Source organism: Crinia signifera, chromosome 6 (genome assembly GCF_055691185.1).
Source record: "Crinia signifera chromosome 6, ASM5569118v1, whole genome shotgun sequence".
Taxonomy (NCBI): domain Eukaryota; kingdom Metazoa; phylum Chordata; class Amphibia; order Anura; family Myobatrachidae; genus Crinia; species Crinia signifera.
In genome coordinates, this window is record NC_139222.1 from 258492602 (window position 1) to 258518409 (window position 25808).

A 25808-nucleotide genomic window follows, 5' to 3' on the forward strand; every position below is an offset into this window, starting at 1 on the left:
GAAACCTGCGATCAGATAGCCGTGGCCCCCCAGAGTGAAATCCTGCCTTGTGCAAGGCCGTGTATTACTTGCGGAAATCACGCCAGTCGGCGAATAGCTGCCAATCCGTTCGCAATGATTTTCCCAGTGTGTGCAATCTGTATGTAACCCAGAACCTACTCTGCCTGTGCATCAGAAACAGGTTGATCAAGGAGGAGCTGACGTCACACGCCCTTTCCTGAAAAAGCCTGCACACGCCTGTGTTTTCCCTGACACTCCCATATAACAGCCAGTTACCACCCACAAATGGCTTTGTGTCAGTCAAACAGCTGTATAGAGAAAGATGTGTTCCCAAACAGTGCGCCCTGCTGTTACAAGTTGTGTATTTAGGGTATTCCCGGGCCTAGACCCTTCACCAAGAAAAAATATGCACCAAAATTGAATACATAACTTTGTCAGGCGCTGATGAGTTCAAACACGTAGCTCCTCCTATTGATAATGACTCAGTTAAACCATGTAAGGAGGAAAGAAAGTAACATATAGTGAAGCACAGTTAAAAAAAATTTTATATGAATATTAACATTAAAAACATAACATTGCTGGTTTCAATCACAATATGTGTCCAGCTTTGTAACATAAAACAATTCACAAGCAGTTTTACAAAGGAAACATGTATTGTACATGTAAAAGTTCATGGGGAAGCTCAGTGGTTACCAGAGTTTGTGGAACTGACACGGCTGTTCTTTTTGCATGTGTGGTTTGTCCCGGGGCAAATCACTTCCCAGTCTCACAGTCTTCCGGTGTTTATGTCCTTTGTCCACTGCTGGGGCTCCCCTCCGCTGACCACCGCGTTTCAACTCAAAAAGAGTCTTTATCAAGGTCCAATTAGTGTCCAATAATTAGCATACGCTAATTGGACCTTGATAAAGACTCTTCTCGAGTCTTCTCTTCAATGGGTCCGTTCCTATAGTGCCTCCTTATTGTGAAAGAAGCTAGAGCCAGCTCAATCCTGTCCAGCAATTGGTTCCAATGTAGTTTAGTGTACAGTATATCCAAATGGCCCACGGTAGGTTTCTTTTTGTGGGATAGCACTCCCTGGCTTGTGTAGAACCTCCGTCCGGGTTGGGGCGTAGGTTTGCCCTTGCGGATGGAACCAAACAGTGGCCGCTGGTCAGGAAATACACTAGATAAGGAGGCTGGTCCGGAACCAAGTGTGAATGGTAATAGCAAGGTAGGTAAGACTGGATGTAGGTTGCCCTCTAGTCGACCAATGCGTTTTGCTGGCTTTATCAAGGCGTAGAGGGTATTGGTTATACGGATTCTATTTCTTACATCTTACGCCACAATTTTTTTTTGTTTGAGAACACGTATTATCTTCAGGTGATGGGTACGGCCATGAGGACCAGGTTCGCACCAAGCTATGCCAATCTATACATGGGTGAAGTGGAAGATCTATTCATTTGGGGGAGTGGCTTTGGTGTGAATCTGGTCCTCTATGGCCGTTATATCGATGATCTTTTTATTATTTGGGAAGGAGATCACTCATCTGCACAATGGTTTGTCAATCATTTCAATTCGAACACTTGGAATCTACATTTCACTCACTCCTATCAGGAAAGTCGGATCTCTTTCCTGGATCTGACCCTTGAAGCAGTAGTAGGTAGGATTATTACTTCTAATGGTACTTGTTTCCTATCTGGGCGCCCGCTACGTTAATTGCGCACCATGCTATTCTCCGTATAAAAATCGGATCGCATCGCATCGGATACCACAAATGCACATACACGATATTGAACGATGCGATGCGATCCGATTTCGTTCCCGCTTTTATGGTTGGCCCATAGGATATATAGGAAACCCCCCCTGATGGTTTAAAATGCGCCTCCATAGTTAACGCCACCCCAGTATTGACGTCAACCCGAAGCGTGGCGAGCGCAGCGAGCCCCACGAGGGGCGGCGGTACGCGTCCTCCGACTTTTTCATACCCCCACTATCCACGTCGGCGTGGAGTTGAGAATAGAATAGTGTGGCGAGCGCAGCGAGCCACCGAGCCCGAAGCGTGGCGAGCGCAGCGAGCCCCGCGAGGTATCCGTGTCCCCTCGCGGGCTTCACAGGTATCCGCGTCCCCTCGCGGGGCTCGCTGCGCTCGCCACGCTTCGGGCTCGGTGGCTCGCTGCGCTCGCCACACTATTCTATTCTCAACTCCACGCCGACGTGGATAGTGGGGGTATGAAAAAGTCGGAGGACGCGTACCGCCGCCGCTCGCCACGCTTCGGGTTGACGTCAATACTGGGGTGGCGTTAACAATGGAGGCGCATTTTAAACCATCAGGGTGGGGTTTCCTATACAAATCGTGGGTTTGCGGGGTTATTACATTGAAATCAATGTAAAATCGGGTCTCAGGGACCATTTAACATTGATTCCAATGTAAAAATCGGGGTTGATCGCGTCACCGATCGGATCGGATAGCATCGTATGCCATCGTACATCATCGAGTACCGAATCCGATGCGATGCGATCCGATTTCATTACGGTGCCGTACGTAGAAAACCTGGGCGCCCAGATAGGAAACAAGTACCCTTCTAATTATACAAAGGAAGTTGGTTCAAATGCAGTGCCCACTATCTACCATGGGAAAAAGGAATTCGGAAGGGGCAGCTGCTGCGCCTCTATGGGAACTGTACCGGGCCATTTGGATATACTGTACACTAAACTACATTGGCACCAATTGCTGGACAAGATTGAGCTGGCTTTAGCTTCTTTCACAATAAGGAGGCACTATAGGAACGGACCCATTGAACAGAAGACTCTCCTAATAAGGTACCGTATTGAATGGACTTAGCCCACAATTCCCTCTGTCATATTGCTAACTATTTTAATCATGTTATGTCATGTCTGATTGTTATATGTTTTTAATAAATGTCATTGCATTTTACACCCAATTAGCACTATACAGTACTATTCAATTTAATTCAGTTTTAACCTCAATGATTCTTTTAAAATGTATATTGTGATTGCATAGTGCAGTGTACCTCCATTGTTCTTTCTTTGCATTTATCCACACTGCAGCTTGACAAAGCACCCCATATTTTTCTGCGCCCCCAACATCTGTTGATAACCAGTTATCAACTATCCTCCATACACACACACACACACACACACACACACACACACACACACACACACACACACACACACACACACACACACACACACACACACACACACACACACACACACACACACACACACACACACACACCCCCCCCCCCCCCCTGCAATTCTGAATACAGCTTTATGCAGGGATGACTGTGGCCATGAAGCACAAGCAGGATTAGACCTCATGGGGCAAGATACTGGTGTGGGGCCTTCCTCTAACAATTAATAGCACTATATTTTTGCTGCTGATATCAGGCAGCATCGATAGAGCATACCTCCCAACATTGAAGCATTGGAGATTAGGTATTGGTATTGGAGATTAGGACACTGGAGTGTCTGGAAAGGGGGTGTGGCCTATGCTGAAGAAGCGTGACCTCATGGGGATACTGCAGATGCAAGACACATCACCATTTTGCTTCACTTTGGGGGCATAGACTCAGGGTCGGTGCAAGCTCTGTCAGCGCCCCGAGCGAGCAGCCTGCCGCCCGCCCCCCGCCTCACACGCTCCGACCCCCTCCTCACCCTTGCTGACAGATTGGATTGCTGCTGTTCAGCATGGGGGAGAGGGCAGCGGGCGCCGGGCGCTGACTACTGTGCTCCATGGGGGAAAGCAGCAGGTTGCTGCTGTTCAGCACGGGGGGGGGGGGGCAGCGGGCGCCGGGAGCTAACTACCACGCTCCAGGAGGGAAAGCAGCAGGTTGCTGCTGTTCAGCATGGGGGGAGGGCAGCGCTGGGCACTGACTGCGGGTAGGCTATAGTCAGGGGTGGGGACGGGGGTTGTACTCACCTGCTCCTTGCTTCATTGAATTGGCTGGGTGTCCCATACTGCTGCAGCTTGCCAGCTTTCTTACAACTTCCTGGTCTCCTCGGCGGCTCACTAGCGCCCTCCAGTGGCCGGCGCCCTAGGCAAATGCCTAAAGCTGCATAGACTTAATACCTGTGTCCCATTTACAGTAAACTGACTGCCCACATACAGTGGATGAAACATTTCTTTATCTTTATGAAGCCGCTTGGGACCTGCTGGGCCGTATGCAGTCACCTAGGTTGCCTTATGAAAAATCCGCCTAATGGCGTGCCGCATATGTCAGTGGGGCCTAGCCACACATGGTCACCATTTATCTGTATGTCAGGTGCTGACGGGCAGGCTGCACTGATAGTCAAAGTCTGTGTGGCCAGACTGGCCCAACAGGCCATCCACCTTCTGGCAAGAGCCAGATGGCCAGTCCTGCACTGCAGGTAGGGCAGATGTAACATATGCAGAGAGAGTAAGATTTGTGTGAATTATATTGTTTCTGTGAATCTAACTCTCTCTGCACATGCTACATTGGCCCCACCTGCAGTGCACATGGTTCTTATATCTTTATGTGGAGTTGTCTCAGTCCAAAAGCAGATGAAACGCGTTGGTATTTGTGACTGACCTGGTGGATACTACAAGTCACCAATCCATATGGACTTTCCTGTGGCCAAGGTTGTTCAATTCCATTTGTCCTGCTAAGGATTTCTGATAAGCCTATATAGACTACAATTCTTGTAGGGGGATTTTATATGTTCTTCCTTTACAGTACCAGGATTATATATTGTATAGCGTATTGCACTCTTCTTGGTTTTAATATTCATTTTTAGGGTATACCAATAAAAGCTTGAATAAAGTGGTCTCATCCCAAATAATATGTGGAACACTCAGGAATGATCTGGATTCTTCTATGCTTTAAACCAGGGGTGGGGAACCTTTTTTGTGCCAAGGGCTGTTTGTATGGGGAAAAATTCCTTCGGGGCCATATGTAAAAATTTATCTTACAAATTGTCCTGCTGCAGCCGCCCCACGCTCCGGCGGCTGCTGCTGAATAGGACTGACAGTCTCCAGCTGCTGTTGATTAAGATTAATCTCGTGATAACAACCGACCTCTCGCAAGAATTCCCCAGTACTAGACTCCCGGCAAAGCCGACATGTGTGTGGGAGGGCCGCTCAGAATGGCCTGAGGCTCCCCACCCCTGCTTTAAACTCACAAACTGCATTATTTGAATCAGTATAAACATAGAGTGCTGGCGAAAGGACGCTGGGCGTTTCCATGCTAATGTATCCATGATGCACATGTGGGGGCAGCTAATGACAGCAGATGCCAGCTGCCCGCCTGCTTCCCGTACAGGGTTGCCTGCAGATCTAAGACACTACAGAGGTGGTTGGCGACTATCGAGTGATTTTGTCCCCGCACACAAAGCAGCGAATGGATGTATATGGATAATATCCATTTGTATGCGTGCGCGGGAACTCTGCGTGTGTGTGTGTGGGGGGGGGGGGGTGAGCAGCTGTGCGGGTGGCAAGCAGCATTTCAATGACTTGCAAAGCTGCGGAATTCGCAGCCTTGAGAGTCAACCAGAATAAGGCCCATAGTACTATACACATATTACTATACTTCCTTGTAACATTTCCACTCATATAGACATACTACACTATTTCGTCTTTTAGTTCTAGTTTTTGTGGTACCCACAAACATTGATCTCCAGTGACCAAATAAGAGATAAAAAATGGATGTTCTGTAGGAAGAACATGTACACACACACACACACACACACACACACACACACACACACACACACACACACACACACACACATACAATACATATATTAGCAATTTTGCTCTCTCTACTCGTTCCCCTCCCCCGGGCCTAACTCAGGGGGTTATTCAGACCTGATCGCAAAGCTGTTTTTTTCTCTCACATGGACAAAACCGTGGGGGTTATTCAGAACTGATCGCACGGCTGCAGTTTCGCAGGCCAGAGCGATGATTGATAGATATGCTTACAGATCCTAGTACGCATGCGCAAGCTCACCCTAATATAAAATCCTGCTACTTTTTAAATTGCTGCCGTACGCTAGTTAGAAGACCATAAACCGACATTTGGAGGTTGAATCCGCCCGTTTTCTGGGAGTGTCATGGAAAAATACAGGCACGCACAACCGTTTTCAGGGAAGTCATGTGACATCAGCTGCGGTCCCAATCAGCCTGTTTCTATCGCAGCCGCTGAGTAGATCCTGGGCTACACACATTATACATTATATGGAATCATTTCACACCGGGTGCGATTCCTTTTCTATTCAATCCCTATTCGTTTATGATGAAATCGCACGGCACGGTCTACACATTCCATTTAGACTATACAGTACAGATCTGTACCATATAGTCTTGCCTGTACGGTCTATTTTTCTATTTGATTTAAATTGGGATCGATTCGAAATCTAATGCGTTTGATTTAGATTCAATTCAATGTCGCTTATCTAAGCAAAATCAGTGGCGTAACTAAAGGGCCGCGGTGGCGGGGAGGCGCCGGGGGTCTGCGGGCGCTGTTGTTTCTTCGCCAGCTCCCCACTGCTTGTAGGTGCAGCGGGGAGCTGGCAGGGGGGTCCGTGCGGCGCGGGGGTACCTGTGGTCAGGGACTCGGGAGAGCCTGGAGGTCCCTGCGGCGCTGATTATGAGTTGCCGGGGTCCCTGCAGCGAAGTGGAAATACTGCGCTACCGCCGTGCGTCGGCGCGGGAAGCACTTCTGACTCTGAAAACACTGGGCGCATGCTGATTGGCTGAATCTCAGCCAATCAGTGTGCGGCCACGGCCAGTGTTTTCAAAGTTAGAAGCGCTTCCCGCGCCGCCGCACGGCGGTAGCGCAGTATTTCCACTTCGCTGCAGGGACCCCGGCAACTCATAATCAGCGCCGCAGGGACCTCCAGGCTCTCCCGAGTCCCTGACCACAGGTACCCCCGCGCCGCACGGACCCCCCTGCCAGCTCCCCGGGAGGGAGGGGGGGGGGGCGACGATATTGTCCCGGCGGGGCGGGGGGGAGCAAAATTTTCTGTTACGCCACTGAGCAAAATCAAATAGACAAATAGGCCACATCAAACCGTGTGTACACCCTATTACTGTTTATGCAGCGGCTAATCTCAGCGCACAATGACTTTATTATCATACACCATTAGTGCAATATTTTTATTTATTTAACACAGCAATTAGCTCTCACTTCCTTTTAAAAGCCTATCATTGATTTGCATATACGGAAAGAATCTTCTGTATGAACAAAACCGTAATTTACTTGAGGTGTTCAGGAGGTTGTGTAAATGGATAATTGATCCTATAATTATCCCATCAAAGATTTTTTTTTTTTGTTCACCCCCCGCTCTGGTGGTGTGTAACCACTGTTTTTTAAAAACTGCAAATTGTTACCTCTGTGCAATGGATAATTGCAGACTCGCTGCCACTACACAAAACATAGCCCTGTCATAGCCACAGGAGCTGACACTCTGAAGCGGCTTTTAGCGTTCAAAACACTTCACAGCACCTCAGTGTGAATTAGCGGGCTAGCTCCTTTTGAAGTTGGTGTTAGTGCTGCTCCTATGCCTGAGATATGGTGTGCTTAAAGGTTTGCTATTGATGGGGAAACGCAACAGAAGCCTTTATTGCTCACTCACAACCATTTTCTCTTAGAAATAAATGGCCTCCCTGAAAAAGCATGTTTGGACTATGGCTGCAATTTACCAGTTAAGCACCTCATAACAGAATACTTGAGAAATACCTTGTGGTTCAATCCCTTTTGTATGTTGCTCAGAGGATTACAGCTTCTGCATTGACCAAGGCCTGTCCGAAATGCTCAAAGGCAGAGTGATCTTAGAGTCCAAGTGCATTAAAGTCTGAGGGTCTTTAGGAAGGTGGAAGAGCATTATAATTGGATCTACAGCTCCAGTGGCACTACAAGAACCAGCATGCTCTGCCAGCCACTGCTGAGACTTGTAGTTCCGACACTGCTGTGATTTGGAGACTTGTGCATGCTCGTAGGGACCTTGCATCCTGTCCTGGCCATCCCTGCCATGCTCACTTCTTGCCTTCAGGCCTCCTTGCCTGCACCTCGTTTCGCCTGTCTGTCTCCCCCTCCCTCTAGACCAGTGTTTTTCAACCACTGTGCCGTGGCACACTAGTGTGCCTTGAGCTGTTCTCAAGTGAGCCCCCAGATCTAGAGATGCCCAAGCCAGTTTACAGCCACCACCAGATCAACTGTTATTTACTGGTCTCTTCTTTTCATGTAAAGGGCCAATGTATTTTTACCTGTGGGGACCAGTGTGATTGTTTTTTTTTATATGGGGATCAATAGGTTTTTTTTTTTTTCCTGTGGGGGCAATGTGTTTTGCCCTGTGGGGATCTCATGGTGTGCCTTAGCAATTCTAAAATCTTATTTAGTGTGCCGCAAGGTATAAAGGGTGAAAATCACTGTCCTAGACTGTAAGCTCCTTGAAGCAGGGCCCTTTTGCCTCCTGTTCTCAAAGCCCTCTTCTTGCATTTCGATCACAGCTCTCTTACTCAGTCGCGCTGAGAGGGGGCGGGTACATCTTAACCAGGTCCCCAGTGAGATGGAGAGGCCTGGATCCCACTCCCCCCACCCCCAGGCAGTGTGAGTAGAGAGGACAGGTTGCTGCTGAAGCACGGCCTCTCTCCCTAGCCCAGCACATGCTGGTAAGGGCCGTGTGCTGAGCGGGGGAGAGAGGCAGCCTGTCCTCTCTCCCTGAGCTGTGTTCCCACCATATGGTCGGCCGCCCACCTGCACGCACACACCCTTGATAAGCTTCTTTAAAAAAAAAAAAGGGGCATGGCCATGCCCCTCCTGTAGGCCATGCCCCTTTTTTACCAGGACCCGACTGCGCTGTCTGCGCCCTGCTCTTTCCTGCTTACCATCTATACCCACATCTCTTCTCACCTGTGTTCATCATCTCTACCAATGACAACCTGCCCCTGGTAGCATGAATACAATCCTCTGCTTCCCTACATCGCAGCTGTATTGGGTACTAAGAATTGTGCTGCTAATTGTTACCATTTGTTCTTCAGTTACTGTTATGTTTAGTGTGGTGTATCCTGTATTGTTCTGTGTGCTATATGTACGGCGCTGCATACCATTTGTGGCGCCTTATAATTAAAATGTAATAATAATAATAATTGGCATAGTCAAACAGTAATCACATGTGTGGTACCCTTGCAAACAGGCGCTACTAGACTTACCTTACAGTCTTACCCCACAGTCCCAGACACACACACACACACACACACACACACACACTCACCTACCTTCGCCTACACGGGAACAACCATTGTCTTAATATAAGTGGTGTGAATGACATATAATTCCGTTATAACAGCTTGGAACGCCAGCAAATCTTTGTTGTCATGGTTGCTCTTAATGAATAATGCTTAGCTCGTGTATCAAAAGGACTAGGTTACTTCTGTTACGGCTCCCCAGTTGGTCTTCTATAGCTTCCCATACTTGACTTCAAAATAAATCACCCAAAGCTTTAGTGCACATGTATGGGTCCCAGATATGACATTGGAGCTGTCCGTGGTACTGACGATAGAGCTAAGGCCATACTGCTGTTATAGTTTTGCATGTGACTCAATTCATCCTTTATTTAGAATCCTAATCAAATGTAAGGGAGTAGATTGCACTGTATTTTATGAGCGTGTAATAGATCTTGGTTTTAGCCACCCACATAACAACAGCCTAATCTAATAGTGTTTAAAGCTATTAGTGCCTGGAGCAGCACAAGGCATTAGGCTGGAGAGCGCATTTGTGCTGACGTTCCTCTGCAACCAAATATGCTTCGGTTCCTGCAATGCACAGTCCCTGATACATCACAGAACATCAAAATCCCCTCCAGATGATGGATGCAAGCAGAATGGACTAGACGCATATATATATATATATATATATATATATATATATATATATATATACACACACAGTATATCCCCATTTATTTTAATGAACATATGCACCTGTTAAGATAAATGAAATGAAATGCTGCAGGGAGCAGCCATTTACATTGACTGCCAGTAGCACTGGAGGCGCGTCATTGATCCCAGTGTCTTTATATGGGGGGGACGGGGACGGGGGGGGGGGACGGGGTACTTACATTATGATTTGTATGTTAGAACCAAGTCAGTCTATAGCGTAGAATGGTGATAGCTGCAATTATGCCATTTATGGGGAATATGCAGCAATAAAACACTGCTGAATTTCAATCTGCTGTCGAGAGATAATATATGTTTCCCTAATATATATTTATGTGATATTACTGAAGCACAAATACTGTGCAACACTGAAACCGTGTAAGTGGTCGTTGTAATAAGAAATGACACAATAATCTGTGTGTATTACATGGGAAGGTGCAGCGAGCTGATATTGCTCAGATTGTGCATGGACGATGGTTCTCCCCGTCCAGCACTGGATCATTTGTTATGCTGTATTCATTTAGGATTATAGTAATGATAATACAATGGACTGGTTGCTGATGTTTGTTTTTTGGTTTGGGCTTATTTCAGCTATAAATGTTGAAAACTTATTAAAGCCATTTCAAATGTTGACTCTGAGTTCACGTTTTTTACTGACTCCAAATAAGCATCAGTGCGCCCCAGTCTGACTGTCCAATTCGCCACTAAACACATTTCCGTAACTCTGTGTATAAGGACGTTCTAGATCGGTGGTTCTCAAACTCGGCCCTTAGAATCCCACACAGTTCACGTTTTCCAGGTCCCCCGACAGGTGCACTCATTACTGACTGACGTATTTGAAAAGTTCCACAGGTTGAGCTAATTATTTCACTTGATTCTGTGAGGAGACTTGCAAAAACTGCACTGTGTGGGGTCCTGAGGACCGACTTTGAGAACCTGTATTCTAGATAAAGATTTTGTTTGCAAGAAATAAGGACACCGCAAAGTTGCGCCGTGCATCCTAAATACCATGTGGTGATGACATGCATCTCTTTTATTAGTAATTGATGATGATGATGTTTATTATTATTATAATTATTATTTTTTTAAAGCTGACGCACAATTCAGCAGCTACGAAAGGAATGATACAATACACACTGGTATATAAGCTCTCAGGTATAAGTCATAACATCGACATTAAGAAGGTTGACAATGAATAGGTCAACCGCTATTGGTCGACGGGCCATATGTCAACACAGGAAAAAGGTCTATATGCATTAGGTCGCAGGGTCAAAAGGTCAACAAGCACAATATGTTGACATGGAGAAGGTCGTCATGAAAAAAGGTTGATGTGTATTTTTCAAATTTTTTGGTGCAAATTCGTTGCTAGGCAAAGGGTAACACAGCGCTGGGGGGTTATGGGGGTCAACGTACATAAAAATTAAGAAATGACCAAGAGAATGAGAAAGAATGAATGGAATAATAAAATAAAATAATAAATAAAAAATAAAATAAATAAAAAATTAAAATTGAAGCTAAGATTTGTGTACAGCCCTGTTGGGCACCTTTTGCGTGAAGCGCACCAGTGTTGGAACTTGAGGCTTTGATTGGAGGCTTTTCCCTATCCTTTCCCTACCTTCAATCTTCCGCGATCAGCGTCTTTGGCATTTGTCTGCAGTGGACTTCAGTGACGTCACCCGCCGGCACCTCGTGGATGCCATGGTTGGCGAATCTCCGGCAGACGTATCTGTCACAACATTCAGTTATTGTTTGTTTCTTACCTGGTTTGTGGCTTCTCCTGTCTGTTCAGCCTGCTCCATGCTGCAAGGAAGTTCTGTGTGGCCTGAGCTTTGCTAATTACAGCACCTGGAGGAGTCCTTGCTGCTGACAAGCTCTGTATAGTTGAACTGTGCTGTGAGATCTGAGCTCAGCTAATTAGTAACACCTGGTAACTCTCTCCAGCAGGAGAGTTCAGTGTAAACTGAGCATGCTCAGCCCATTGATTAGTTCACCTGTGAGTTCCCTGTGCTTCCTATATAAGGCAGCCTCTGGCAGAAAGAAGCTGTTCACACCAGCTCCAGCGTCCTTGTGCTTAGTATATTACCAGTTTCCTGATTACCATATTTGACCCCGGCTTGTTTCCTGACTATTCTCCTGCCTGATCCTTTGGTACCGTGTCCAGTGACTCTGTGTATGACCCAGCTTGCCATTTGACTATTCTTCAGCCTTATCCCAGTGTACCACGAACTGTGCTTCCAGTGTATTACCCGGCCTGTATTTGGATACTCCTTTGCCTTTCCCTTGTGTTCCTACTTGCCCGCACTGATACCAACTCGGCTAGACGACCACGCTTCCATATTTCACAAGCTACCGCCACTCATACGGGGAACCTGACCAGGGGGCCGCGACCGACGTGTCGGATGCCGCAGAAGCCCATATCCCGCTTGGAGGGGTCACTGGCAGAAAACCCCCGGCACGGTTAGACTCCGCGCCCCTGTGTCAGGTCTAGCCAATCCCCGAGTGGTAGTGCACCCCAAGTTTGTGACAGAATACTCTGGCCCAACTGGAATATGGAGTCCGCTAGTGGTTTGTCTCATAAAGAACTCCTGGAACTCCTGCTGGCCAGGGTTAACAAGCAAGAACAGGACCAAGCTCTGATTATGCAAAGCTTGCAGACTCTGCAGCAGCAAATGGACTTCGCTCCACTCTCTCCAAGACCTGCTATATCAGATCCAGGCACTATTGGAGTGCTTCGCCAGCTAATACAGCAGTTACAGGGGCTGCTGGCCAACATCCTCACCCTTGTCACTAAATTACTTGGCGATTTCGCTATGGGTTCGGTACCTGCTAGACCCTTAGATTCCAGTCCAGGAACCCCATCGGCAGATGCATCTGTGTCTTGTAAGGACAGGTTCCTGAGTCGGCCTCGTCCTCAGCTGACAGAGGAGGAACGCCAGCGGCGCAGGTCCTTGAACTTATGTTTCTATTGTGGAGCCCAGAACCATTTTATTGAGGATTGTCCCCTCCGTGAGGCCAGGATTAAGAGTACTGCTTCTATGCTCACTCTGGAAAAGTTCCGTGGTTATCACTGGGGTCCCAGAACTAAGATAGTTTTACATAAAGACAGTAAAATTTTGGGCAAGCCACAAGAGGAGATCCTGTCGGTTCCAGCCCCAAGTGGGGGTTCCGAGTCCGTCACCCCAAGTGGGGGTTCCGACTCCGTCACCCCAAGTGGGGGTTCCGAGTCCGTCACCCCAGGTGGGGGTTCCGAGTCCGTCACCCCAGGTGGGGGTTCCGAGTCCGTCACCCCAGGTGGGGGTTCCGAGACCGTCACCCCAGGTGGGGGTTCCGAGTCCGTCACCCCAGGTGGGGGTTCCGAGTCCGTCACCCCAGGTAGGGGTTCTGAGTCCGTCACCCCAGGAGGGGGTTCCGAGTTAAGCACCCAAGAAGGGTGTCCCCAGTTAATCACCCCAGATGGGGGTTCCGAGTTAATCACCCCAGATGGGGGTTCCGAGTCCTTCACTCCAGACGGGAGTTCCGAGTGTGTCACTCCCAGTAGAGATCCATCTGCCCTTGCCTTCGGGCATGAGGACCCATCTGCCCTTGCCTTCGGGCATGAGGACCCATCTGCCCTTGCCTCCGGGCATGAGGACCTATGTGCCACGGCCTCCGGGCCTGTCTCCGTGGCCTCAGGGCCTGTCTCCGTGGCCTCCGGGCCTGTCTCCGAGGCCTCCGGGCCAGTCTCCACAGCCTCCGGGCCAGTCTCCACAGCCTCCGGGCCAATTTCCACAGCCTCCGGGCCAGTCTCCACGGCCTACGGGCCTGCCTCCAAGGTCTCCGGGTCTTCCTCTGCAGCCTCCGGACCTGTCTCCAGTACCATCAGGGTCTCTAAGGTTCCAATGCCTGCCATTCAGGAAGATTTACCTGCCGTGCTGGAAGTCCCTACCCTACCCAAACTGTCCTCCCAGTCCATTCTTCAGGGGAATCCAGTTCAATTAGATCCATCTAAAGAGCCTCGGTTCGTCCAATTTGATGGAGATCTCACCCATTTCCAAGCCCTAGCAGACTATTATTTAGATGCTATGAACTCTGATCCATCCTCTGGGGTTAATTTGGCAAACATTGTCAAATACTTAGTGTTGTCGTTCAAGGGAGAAGCCATGGAGTGGGTTAGTCCACTCATTGAGACTCATGATCCCAGGCTAAAAGACCTAATTTCTTTTTCCAGGGCTGTGGTTGAAAGATTTGGACCAAAGACTCCTGGTGAGAGGTCTATCCTTTCCGGACCTGAGGTCAGTCAGAGTGGTGAGTCAGCTAGACTACATTCTAAAATTCCCAGAGCATCTCCCAAATTTTTTTGAGACCCGATTCCTTGGATTTAAGAGGTGGAGTTATATGTGTAGGTTCTTCCAAGTTGGTGGTGGATCCTCAAGAACTCCCTACACTGATCATGGACAAGGATTCAAGTTCAGAGTGTGGCTCAGATCATGATGTCACTGCTTTGTTGGGACGTCCAATATTCTCTACTGCCCGTTTTGTAGAGCCAAAGGCCACATCTCAATCAACCAAATCCAAACGATCTTCCAAAAAGACAAAGCACCGCAGACGACCTTGAAAGTATCCATGTGGGGTGTTCGGAGCCCACCCCTAGAGGGGAGGGTAATGTCACAACATTCAGTTATTGTTTGTTTCTTACCTGGTTTTCCTGTCTGTTCAGCCTGCTCCATGCTGCAAGGAAGTTCTGTGTGGCCTAAGCTTTGCTAATTACAGCACCTGGAGGAGTCCTTGCTGCTGACAAGCTCTGTATAGTTGAACTGTGCTGTGGGATCTGAGCTCAGCTAATTAGTAACACCTGGTAACTCTCTCCTGCAGGAGAGTTCAGTGTAAACTGAGCATGCTCAGCCCATTGATTAGTTCACCTGTGAGTTCCCTGTGCTTCCTATATAAGGCAGCCTCTGGCAGAAAGAAGCTGCCAGAGTATAGGTTCACACCAGCTCCAGCGTCCTTGTGCTTAGTATATTACCAGTTTCCTGATTACCATATTTGACCCCGGCTTGTTTCCTGACTATTCTCCTGCCTGATCCTTTGGTACCGTGTCCAGTGACTCTGTGTATGACCCAGCTTGCCGTTTGACTATTCTTCAACCTTATCCCAGTGTACCGCGAACTGTGCTTCCAGTGTATGACCCGGCCTGTCCTTGGATACTCCTTTGCCTTTCCCTTGTGTTCCTACTTGCCCGCACTGATACCAACTCGGCTAGACGACCACGCTTCCATATTTCACAAGCTACCGCCACTCATACGGGGAACCTGACCAGGGGGCCGCGACCGACGTGTCGGGTGCCGCAGAAGCCCATATCCCGCTTGGAGGGGTCACTGGCAGAAAACCCCCGGCACGGTTAGACTCCGCGCCCCTGTGTCAGGTCTAGCCAATCCCAGAGTGGTAGTGCACCCCAAGTTTGTGACAGTATCTGTTGAAGGGGTGTTCTTTCCTCCTGGGGCTTGCACTTCAACCAATGCATTTTACACCAATGGATGCTTTTTCAAGGATGATTTTTTTTTTCGGTAAAAGTTTTCAGTTTAAATAGTATAATCTTTATTGATAAAAAACGGAAGTGGGCAGGATCGGAAGTGAATTCTTTTGGAGGTAACCACATGGTTTGTGTGTTGATGGTGCCTATGTCAACAAACGTCAGCATGGACACTGTATAAGTGTACCGTGGCCCCTCGCATGGCTCGTTTGCTTGCCATGCTTCGGGCATGGTGCCTCAATACGCTCAAAACACTATTATAATCTAACTCTATGCTCTTTTGGATAGTAAAGTAGGAAAAACCACATTTTCCACATTTGGGGGAAAAAATGTGGAAAAACTCATGTTGACTTTCTTCACGCCAACCTTTCCCACCTTGACCTATTGCACGAGTCGACCTTTTGACCATATCGACCAAAGATATGTCAACCTTTTTCATGCATCGACCTGTGGCCTGCCGACCAATAGTGGTCGACCTATTGACTGTTGACCTTTTTATTATCGACCTAATGACCGTATTCCTAAGCTCTGACGAGCAGGGCCCTCTTCCCTCATGTGCCCTTCTTTTCTCTTACTTACTTACTCCCGTAAGTATTCCCCATTTGTATTCTGCACTCCCCATATATATTCCTGCACTCTCCATAAGTACTCCCATATGTATTCCTACAATCCCCTTAAGTACTCCCCATATGTATTCCTACAATCCATTTAAGTACTCCTCATATATATTCCTGCACGCCTCATAAGTACTCCCCATACACTCCCCTACACTTCCCATATGTGATCCCACCTCCCACATATGTATTCCTGCAGTCCCCATAGGTACTTCCACACTCCCTGTAAATACCCCTGCACTCATTGTAAGTACTTTTTCACTCACCGTAAGTACTCCGGCACTCACCAGAAGTACTCCTCATATGTATTTATCCACTCCCCATAAATACTCCCATACTCCCCATAAATACTCTCAACCTTCCAAAAAGTACTCCTGCACTCCCCAAACGTATTCCCACCCTCCCCATAATCACTCTCACTCTCCCCATAAGTACTCCCCATATGCATTACTGCACTCCCCATAAGTACTCCCGCAATTCCCATAAGTACTCCTTTGCTTGCCATAAGTACTCCTGCATTATTCCCATAAGTACTCACACCCTACCCCTATGTATTTCCTCACTCCCTATAAGTTCCCCCACCATCCCCATGAGTACTCCCACACTCTATGTAGGTACTCCCTCATTGTGTGCACAGTAAAAGTGTATCTTTTTGCCCATATGCAGAACTGGGAAGGATTAAGGGAACAATGTTGCTGGAGCTGAAAATTATCAAGAAGTGAATGGCCATGTAGGTGTGGCCTATACTGTGTGGGCGCGGTCAGTGCCATGTGGGCATCTACACCTTCTACCCTATCCTCCCCAATGTCTAAACGCATAGGGTAACATTTAATAGGATGCAAATTTTTTCGCACTTTCAAAAATCGCCCATTATTGCTCTTTTTGAAATCACATTTTTTGCCGCAAATTTGCATATTTGAAAAAGTGTGATTAAGTGCGATAATGGGGGATTTTTAGGCATGAAAATGTACGAATTTGATGTAATGTGCGAATTTGTGTTTATTAAAAAAAAAAAGAAAAAGCGTGAGGTCCCCCTCCTGAGCATAACCAGCCCCGGGCTCATTGGGCCAGACCTGGTTCCAAAAATACAGGGGACAAAAAATCTGGGGGTCCCCCGTATTTTGAAAACAGCACTGTGCTCTGACACACATCTTTCTTTTTTCTCTTTAAATTTAGGGTTCTATTGATTGCGCAACACACACCACCTTTTTTTTTACCGTGCTCCAACAGCCCATGCTGTCATGCCGCAGGCGGGGGACACTTTTTATATAAGATCCTCTGGCCGAAACATGAGCACCGTGGCTGGTCAGCCTTGGACGGGGTACCTGGAGGAGTGGGGACCCCCCCAATAAAGGGGTCCCCCCCAGGCTTCACCCGTCCAGGGCCGAAGCCCGGGGCTGTCACCGGCGTCCGTGGCCAGTGGACGCCGGCCTGATAGGGTTAAAACTCACATAACTATGCTTGCTTTATGAAGGAGAACAAAAAGTGCCAGCAGACCTTTTCAGAAAGTGCGATTTTGAGACAAAATTGTCTTTTTTTGGCGTTTTTGGCATCTCATTAAATATGCAAATTCGGGGGAAAAGTGCGATTTTGGCCGTTTTGGGTGAAAAAAACACAAAAATCACATTTTCGCATCTCATTAAATGTCACCCATAAAATCAGAAACACTGCAGCTTTTTGTGAGGAAAATAGAAATAAGCAGGAACACTTATGATTTATGGCTGCCCCTGAGGAATGCCGGTCGGCTCTTCTTCAGCATGCTGCTGTGGTGATGAGACTTTTATATGTGGTGGCCTGAGGCTGTAGTCCCATCTGCCCTATTGTTAATATGGCTCACGGTGCACATACACCACCTCTATCCCCGGAGCGAAGTATCCTCTATAAAATTGGCATAATTACAAGTACACCCCACTCTGCGTAGCCCAGTTCTACCAACGCGCTTTTTCTAAACACGGAACTACCATTGGTGCACTAGTTGCATTGTACTTGGGCTCCTGCCAACTGAGGGGCCCACTGCTGCCCCTGTCATCCACTGCTTTTCCCTGTCACACCCTGTCTCCCCCTGTCACACTCTGCCTCTCCCATTACCCAAATTGTATATTGTGAACTTGGGTTGGAGTAAAAGAGGGGGGCCTAAATTATACTCTTGCACCTGTGCCCTCCACCCACAAGTCCCGCCACTGTAAGGAGCCATGATTGGGGCCTATATGACAGATACCCCACTGCCGCCAATGACAGCCCCGCCAGTCGGAATAACCAATGCACATATTTCTGGGTCCAACCGTTGCAGCGCGCGAGGGCCAGACAGGAATGACTCAATAACGCAGCAAATGGAGATGATCTTCATTAATGTCATGTCTCACAAAGGAGTTTGTTGTTCGGCAAAAAGAAGATAACCAGGCGGAAATGCATTAGCGGCCTTTGTTTGCTGTTCGTTTTATGTTTGATGATCATTACTCTTTATGTTCTGAATAAAACTGAAGTAGCAAAATATATATGTAAAAAAAAAGAGAAAGCTATCAATAGCCCTGTGCTCGCCTGTGTGACTACAGAGCGAGGATGGAATCATTTCCTGCTAAATAGGTCACTAAAACATGGAGCAGTAAGGTAGGTTCATAGAGTCCTCCCAATGTCTACCAGTCTTCAGCACCCTTTAATTACATTCACCGGCCCCCACCCGCTTCTCTCTCCTTCACCGTTCGTTTGTCTTCTCGCTAATGTACTCAGTGAATAGCAAAAGGCAGATAGAAATGTTTCAGTGTATGGTTCAAGCTACCCCCCCCCTCCTCCTCCTCCTCCTCCTACCACCACCACCACCACCACCCCACCCTTGAAGTAATTGATGGAGTAGTCTGCTGTTCACTTCACGATTCTAGGCCCTTTTTACAGGTTTTAACAAGCCTGATGCTTTTAATAGCACTTTGAGAACCATGTTTTTAGCCGGCGCTCTCTCTTTCTAAAGCAGTTTTAACTCAGCTCTTTCTGCCGCTAATGTCTGAAATCTGCCCTCCCTTTAATCATTGGCAGGTCAGCCTGCAAACAAGCGGAGAGAAAAAAGCCACACTCAATTACTAGATTCAACGCAATCAGCCAGAGAAGAAAGAGAGAGTGAAAGTCGGAGAGAGGGGTGGATACAGCTGGGAAATAGTTTTCTTCTTTTTTTTTTTTTTTTTAGACACTAAAATTTACTTGAGGTTCAAAGTAGGAAAAAAAAAAATCCAAAAAGCCGAAATGTTACCGAGATCTCAGCTTTTCAATTTTTTTTCGTATATCTTCAATCCGGCTTTTTAAAGATAGTTTTAATTTTTTTTCTTCCTTTTCTTGCGGGTTAAGGGCACCTTCGAGAAAGTGTTCATTAATATAGTCAGGGTAGGGTATGATAGAAATGGTTGGGCGCCGTTGCACTAGGTGGCAAACAAGTGACAGTCATTACCGGGACATCATGAACCCCCGAAGATGAGGTTACGGAGAAAAAAATAAGTTGCTCGCCGCACACTGCCATTCATAAAGAATCCTGGTTTTAATTGTTATAAATAAATAAACAGTGGTAACAGACTTGGGGCCAGATGCACTACACTTCAAAAGTGATAAAATGGAGAGTGATAAACAGCCAGCCAATCAGCTCCTGTCTGCCATGTCACAGACTGGGTTTGAAAAATGTCAGACAGGAGCTAATTGGCTGGTTGTTTATTACTCTCCTTCACTTTTGAAGCTTAGCGCATCTGGCCCATAGTCATACACAACATTGTGTATATACAACTCCGACCACCTCAACATAAGCAGATATTGTATTTGTGACACAAGGCTTTAAAATATTAACAAGCATTTATAACTTTCATATATATAGGAACAGATAATTCTACATTTCTGGTTTTAGTTCCACTGTATAAGAAGGTGCAATGTCTCTCCATGACATTACCATTAACGCAGTGCTTTCCAAACTTTTCTGAATCACGGCACCCTAAAGTATCTGAATTCTTTACACGGCGCCCCTAGGCCAAAAGTATCTAATTGACAACTTTAGAAACAAATATGAAATTGTGTTTATATGTCATCATTAGAAGTGAGTCCTGATCCAAACCCCATAACTGACCCTGTCCGTCCATAGAGCGTATGGGTGGAAGCCGCACCCACTGGTACTGCCTAATATATTGCCAATAGATCATTTTGAATTGGTCCTTGCACACCAACCCAGGGCACCCCTACTAATGCTGGGGTGCCCCAGTACACAGTTTGGGAACCACTGTATTAAGGGACAGACTCTCCTATGTACTCTTTTCAGTATCCTATGACATCCAACAAGTACAAAGAGATAACGGTACTCTTTACCTAGCACGGCGCCCACGATTTTGATCGTGGGCATCGCAGGTAAAAAAATCGTGGGCATCGCGGCCATTGAATGCACTAAAAATCGGGTGCGACGTGACCGACGCGATGCCCGCGATTTCCCATAGGCAGCAATGTTAAATTTCTCAATTGACCCGATTTTACTGTTCAATGCCTCAATTGACACGATTTTTCCATAGGAAACAATGTTAAATGGCCCACAGAGGCCAAATAGGCACCCTGAAGTGTGAAATGGCCCCCACAATTGGTAACGCCACCCCACGATCAACGTCAACCCGAAGCGTGGCGAGCGCAGCGAGCCCACGAGGGGCGGCGGTACGCGTCCTACGACCTTTTCATACCCCAACTATCCACGTCGGCGTGGAGTTCAGAATAGAATAGTGTGGCGAGCGTAGCGAGTCACAGAGCCCGAAGCTCGCCACACTATCGCGTCGCACCCGATTTTTTAGTGCATTCAATGCCCGCGATGACCGCGATGGGCGCCGTGCTAGGTAAAGAGTACCGAGATAACAAAAATCTTGAAAACTGTTGACCATTCCATGTGCCGCCAAGGGGGACGCGGATACCTTCACAGGTAAACGCGTCCCTTCGCGGGCTTCACAGGTATCCGCGTCCGCTCGCCACGCTTCGGGCTCGGTGGCTCGCTGTGCTCGCCACACTATTCTATTCTCAACTCCACGCCAACATGGATAGTGGGGGTATGAAAAGGTCGTAGGACGCGTACCGACGCCCCTCGCGGGCTCGCTGCGCTCGCCACGCTTCGGGTTCACGTTGATCGTGGGGTGGCGTTAACAATTCGGGTGGCCATTTCACACTTCAGGGTGCCTATTTGGCCTTTGTGGGCCATTTAACATTGTTTCCTATGGAAAAATCGTGTCAATTGAGGCATTGAACAGTAAAATCGGGTCAATTGAGAAATTTAACATTGTTCCCTATGGGAAATCGCGGGCATCGCGTCGGTCACGTCGCACCCGATTTTTTAGTGCATTCAATGCCCGCGATGACCGCGATGGGCGCCGTGCTAGGTAAAGAGTACTGAGATAACAAAAATCTTGAAAACTGTTGACCATTCCATGTGCCGCCAATCACCACGTCAACTTTTTGTCACTGTTGACCTCTAGTCAATGTTGACCTTGTGCATATTGACCTTATGTTGACCTTTTGATTATCTATCATCTGGATATGCACCTGACCCCGTCCTGAGATGTGCCATCTCATCGCCATTCCTAATCATGCATGGAAGTCTTACACTGTCACATGACAGGGCAATCCTGGCGATCACATGGTCACAGTCCTCTCACCATCCAGAAACGCCCCCTTCTTGGAAAGCGTGACCCATCTACATACGGATCATTCACGCGGCACACTTATACATTGTCCATGTCGACCAATGTCAACATAGACACCAAAATATCTAAAAAACTCATGTCGGCCTTGTTCATGTCAACCATTTCACTGTCGACCTTTGCCTTTGTCAACATTTTGACCCTGTCCACCTTAGGCGTGTCGCCCTTTTTTTTTTTACAGGTGTCGACTTTTGGCCTGTTGACCATTAGTAGTTGACGTAATGAGTGTCAACTTAAATCTTGTCGACCCAAACCCGTTCCATGTTTACTTTTGTTATTGGAGTTTCCCTTTCTGTGTTTATCAGCAATGGCATATTAGGGGCTTATTTGAACAACTAGCGCAGACATCTGATTGGTTTCTCTGGATTGTGATGCATATGCTCACTTTGCACTGTTCAGTTCATATCTCAGCCTGGAACAGCTGTGTGGACAGCAGTAAACTCTTTGCAGAAACTACAACAGATCAGATGGGCATCAGTGACATCTGAACTGTTCCCTTATCCCAAAAAGTCAGACGTATAATAGAGTGCTTTGGTAGCTTCATGCATACTTATTTATACCAATCGCAGGCAATATACTATTTAGAGATCAAAGGTTTAAATTTCGAACCCATTACTTATTGCTATCTATGAAGGGAGAAAGTTCTGTACATCTGGAAAGATGGGCAGGAGCTCTCTGCTTGTCTGTCTGATTTCCTGCACCACCTGGAGAGCAGTCTCTGACCTCTTGTTCAGTATGGACAACAGGAGATGACCTTCAGGCTACAGGCGGCTCTCTCTCTCCCATATGGTCAGTGTCCAGACAGCCTAAGGTGCGATGGTGAGCCAGGGGACAAAGTTCAAGTCCTTATACCCCGTCAGGGTCGGCCTTTTCTGTTAACATTGTAGCCAGGAACAGAAGGTGAATGGCAAATCTAGAAGGTTGGGAGTTTCAAAGGTCAAAACTCAGGGTCATTAGAGAGCGAGGACTTGGCCAGATAAAAGTTTCCAAGTGCAAAGGTTATAAACTGTCACCTGTCTACAATATCTAACATCTACTGAGGTTATCATACTCATCCATGGTATGGTCTATAGCCGGTATACCATGGTATTACAATGTTTTCCAACTAGGCATAATACAGCATAAGACACTGAAGTAGCACAGAATGTGCGCCACACAATTGTACGCACAAAGAGGCATCATGTCAAGTCAGAGGAACGGGGGATCCAGGGGGTGGGATCAGTAAAACGTCTTCCCTGCTATGTGCTAGACAATCTGTGTATATACAGTGTCTTTAGGTAGACGGTCAATAGGTTGACACTGTGTGGTCAACATGCATTGGGTTAGCCTAACCCCCCACTCCCTCCATGACCCAGACAGCCTGCCAATTAAGCATGACCCCCCACATCACAGCCTAACCCTAAGCCCCTCTTGTAGGTGCCTTCACCTAACTCCCCTCCCCACGGCCTAACTATAACCTTTCCCTCCCCGAAGACTAACCCTAAATCCCCCCACTAGTACCTAAACCTACCCCCCCATCCCTGGGCGTAATCTAGCAGCCCCTCGCATACTTACCAATTGGCATGCCGGCTAATTGTATTCTGGCATCCACATCCTAATACAGGTTGAGTATCCCTTATCCGAAATACTTATCCGAAAAACACAACATTTTGGGATTATTCCAGATATCGGACAATTTTATTATGTCCCCTGGCGTCCATGGCAACCATCGGATTTGTCTTCAGCTGCATCCCCGGTCCCAAGGATGTATCACACATGTTGACATCATCTTTGGGACCGGGAATGCCGCTGAAGACTAATCCGATGGACGCCATGGATACCGGGGACGAGATGAGTATGAAAAAAGGTGCGGGGGATACAAACCAAAAAAATATATATATATATTCTGAAAACCTAAATTTTTTGGGAATATTTCAGTTTCGGGGTATCTGGATAAGGGATACCCAACCTGTATATTCGAGGTTGCGGCACCTGTTATGTGAAGGCAGTTGGGATGCTGGCATCGGTATACTGAATGCCATTATCCTGACCACCAGAATACTAGCCTGTGGCCTGTGCAGAGGGAGCGGACCAATCCGCCTTCCCCAAAACATGGAGAGAAACACAACTTTTTGTACCTGTTGATCTTGACCTCTGGCTACCTTTAGCAACTGTTCCTGTCCACCTAATGCATATTGACATTTGATGTCCACTCTATTGACCTAAATATGGTTGATCTTCTATACAACACCCATACAGAGATGCCCTGTTATGGGGGTGTTATGGGGGTGTCACGGGCGTTTCGCAGAACTGATTGCGGACTCAGACGCTTAATTGCTCACATTAAAGGCCATACTCTGACAAAGATACATACACTGGCTGGCATTACATAGAATTCACTAGATGAATGACAGCTAATCTGGTTGTTATAGGCAACCCATCCACTTCAATTAATTCTGGATTGTCAGCTATTGTGAAACTACTCATTCAGATTGTGTCTCTATATTGGTGTAATTGTTATGTGCCTAGTATGCAACACAAACTCAGAACAGCGCTGAGGCAGATGCGCTTTGTTAATCGATAACGGCAATAATAAAAATCATCATCACACTGTATTATTACTTGCAGGCGTCCCTCATCATCCCTACTGAAAGCGCGTGTATTTATTACCCTCCGCCGTTCCTTTTACAGGCAGGCGAGAACCTCATACAGACGGTGCGCTTAGCATCTGTCTAGGGCACTTTTGTTGTAATTGACTTTAAACATAAGTTTTGTTTGTGTCAGTTTTAAAACACATCATTAAATCCAAGATGGCTGAATTATTGTCTGTCGCGCTGCCAAGAGAACCGTGTGAGGGAATAGCTCCGCGTCTTCTAGAATATAAATATATTATTTTTGAGCATATCCTGTTCCCATCTCTCTGTCTGCTGCGACGCGGCACACTTCCTCCTCATCCGAAACGCCGGTGTTATTTCTCTGTATCCAGCTGTCATAAAGTCGACAGATGTTAGAATAGAGCAGCAGAGCTTACATAAAGGCCTTCTGGAAATATTTGTGCCATCTATTTATGTGGTATAATCTTTGCAATCTGCATAATATTCCCCACGTAGGGATAAACAAAGTTGCATGAGATTTTGCACGAATCGAGGTCGTTTCACCGATATGCAACATTGTAGTGATGCAATTTTCTTTCCTTTACCATTCCATGCCATTCCGTATTTATATACAATTGTGCATGAATCATAATTGCCTACCCTCCCGGTATGGTCGTCATTTTAGCCCCTGCCCCAATCCACAAATTAACGCAGCTGACTGTCATGGGGGTGGGATACTCACGGAAGGCGTTCGCACAGGGGGTCTTCACATGTAGATATACTAAGCCTTGGAGTGTGATAAAGTAGAGAGAGATAATGTAACAACCAATCAGTTGCTATCTGCCACGTTGTGTTGTGTTTGATTGGTTGATAGTTTATTTCTCACCACTTTATCACTCTCCAAGGTTTGTGTGATTTGGCCTGTTTTCACCCCATTTCGTCTGATCGGCCCAAGAAATCGTGTCAAGTCGCATGCGTCTGACATCCCATACGGCCCGATGTGTGGTCCTGTGCGCATTGGGTCAGACGTGCTGCACATAATACCCCTTTCAGACCGCACTCTCAACCTGGGTTATTGCCGGGACATTACTTCACCAACCAAGGTCGAGGTGTGGTGTGAAAGGGTCACCCCGGGTCGAGCAAAATTTTAACACGGCTCTGACCCGGGTCAAGGTACAGTGTGAACGGGTAACCTGGGTCGAGAAACCCAGGTCCCGTTCACAGTATGGAGGAGGCAGTGCTGTCAGCTCCAAACCCTTCCTCCTCCCCCGCTCCCAATGACGCGGTCTGAAAGGGGTATAAGATAAATTGTCTGTGCAGCAGTGAGGTGCACATTGTGGTGCCTCAAGTGCCGGAGAGCTGCTGGGGAAGTTCATGGGAGAATTGGACAGACTTGTGCCTTAGACAAGTCGGACCAGTGTTTGGGGGCCTTTAGTACATTTGTCATGAAAACAAAGTATGTGTTTTGTGATACTGTATATGATGTCATACTGTATATGATGATATGATGAAGTGAGG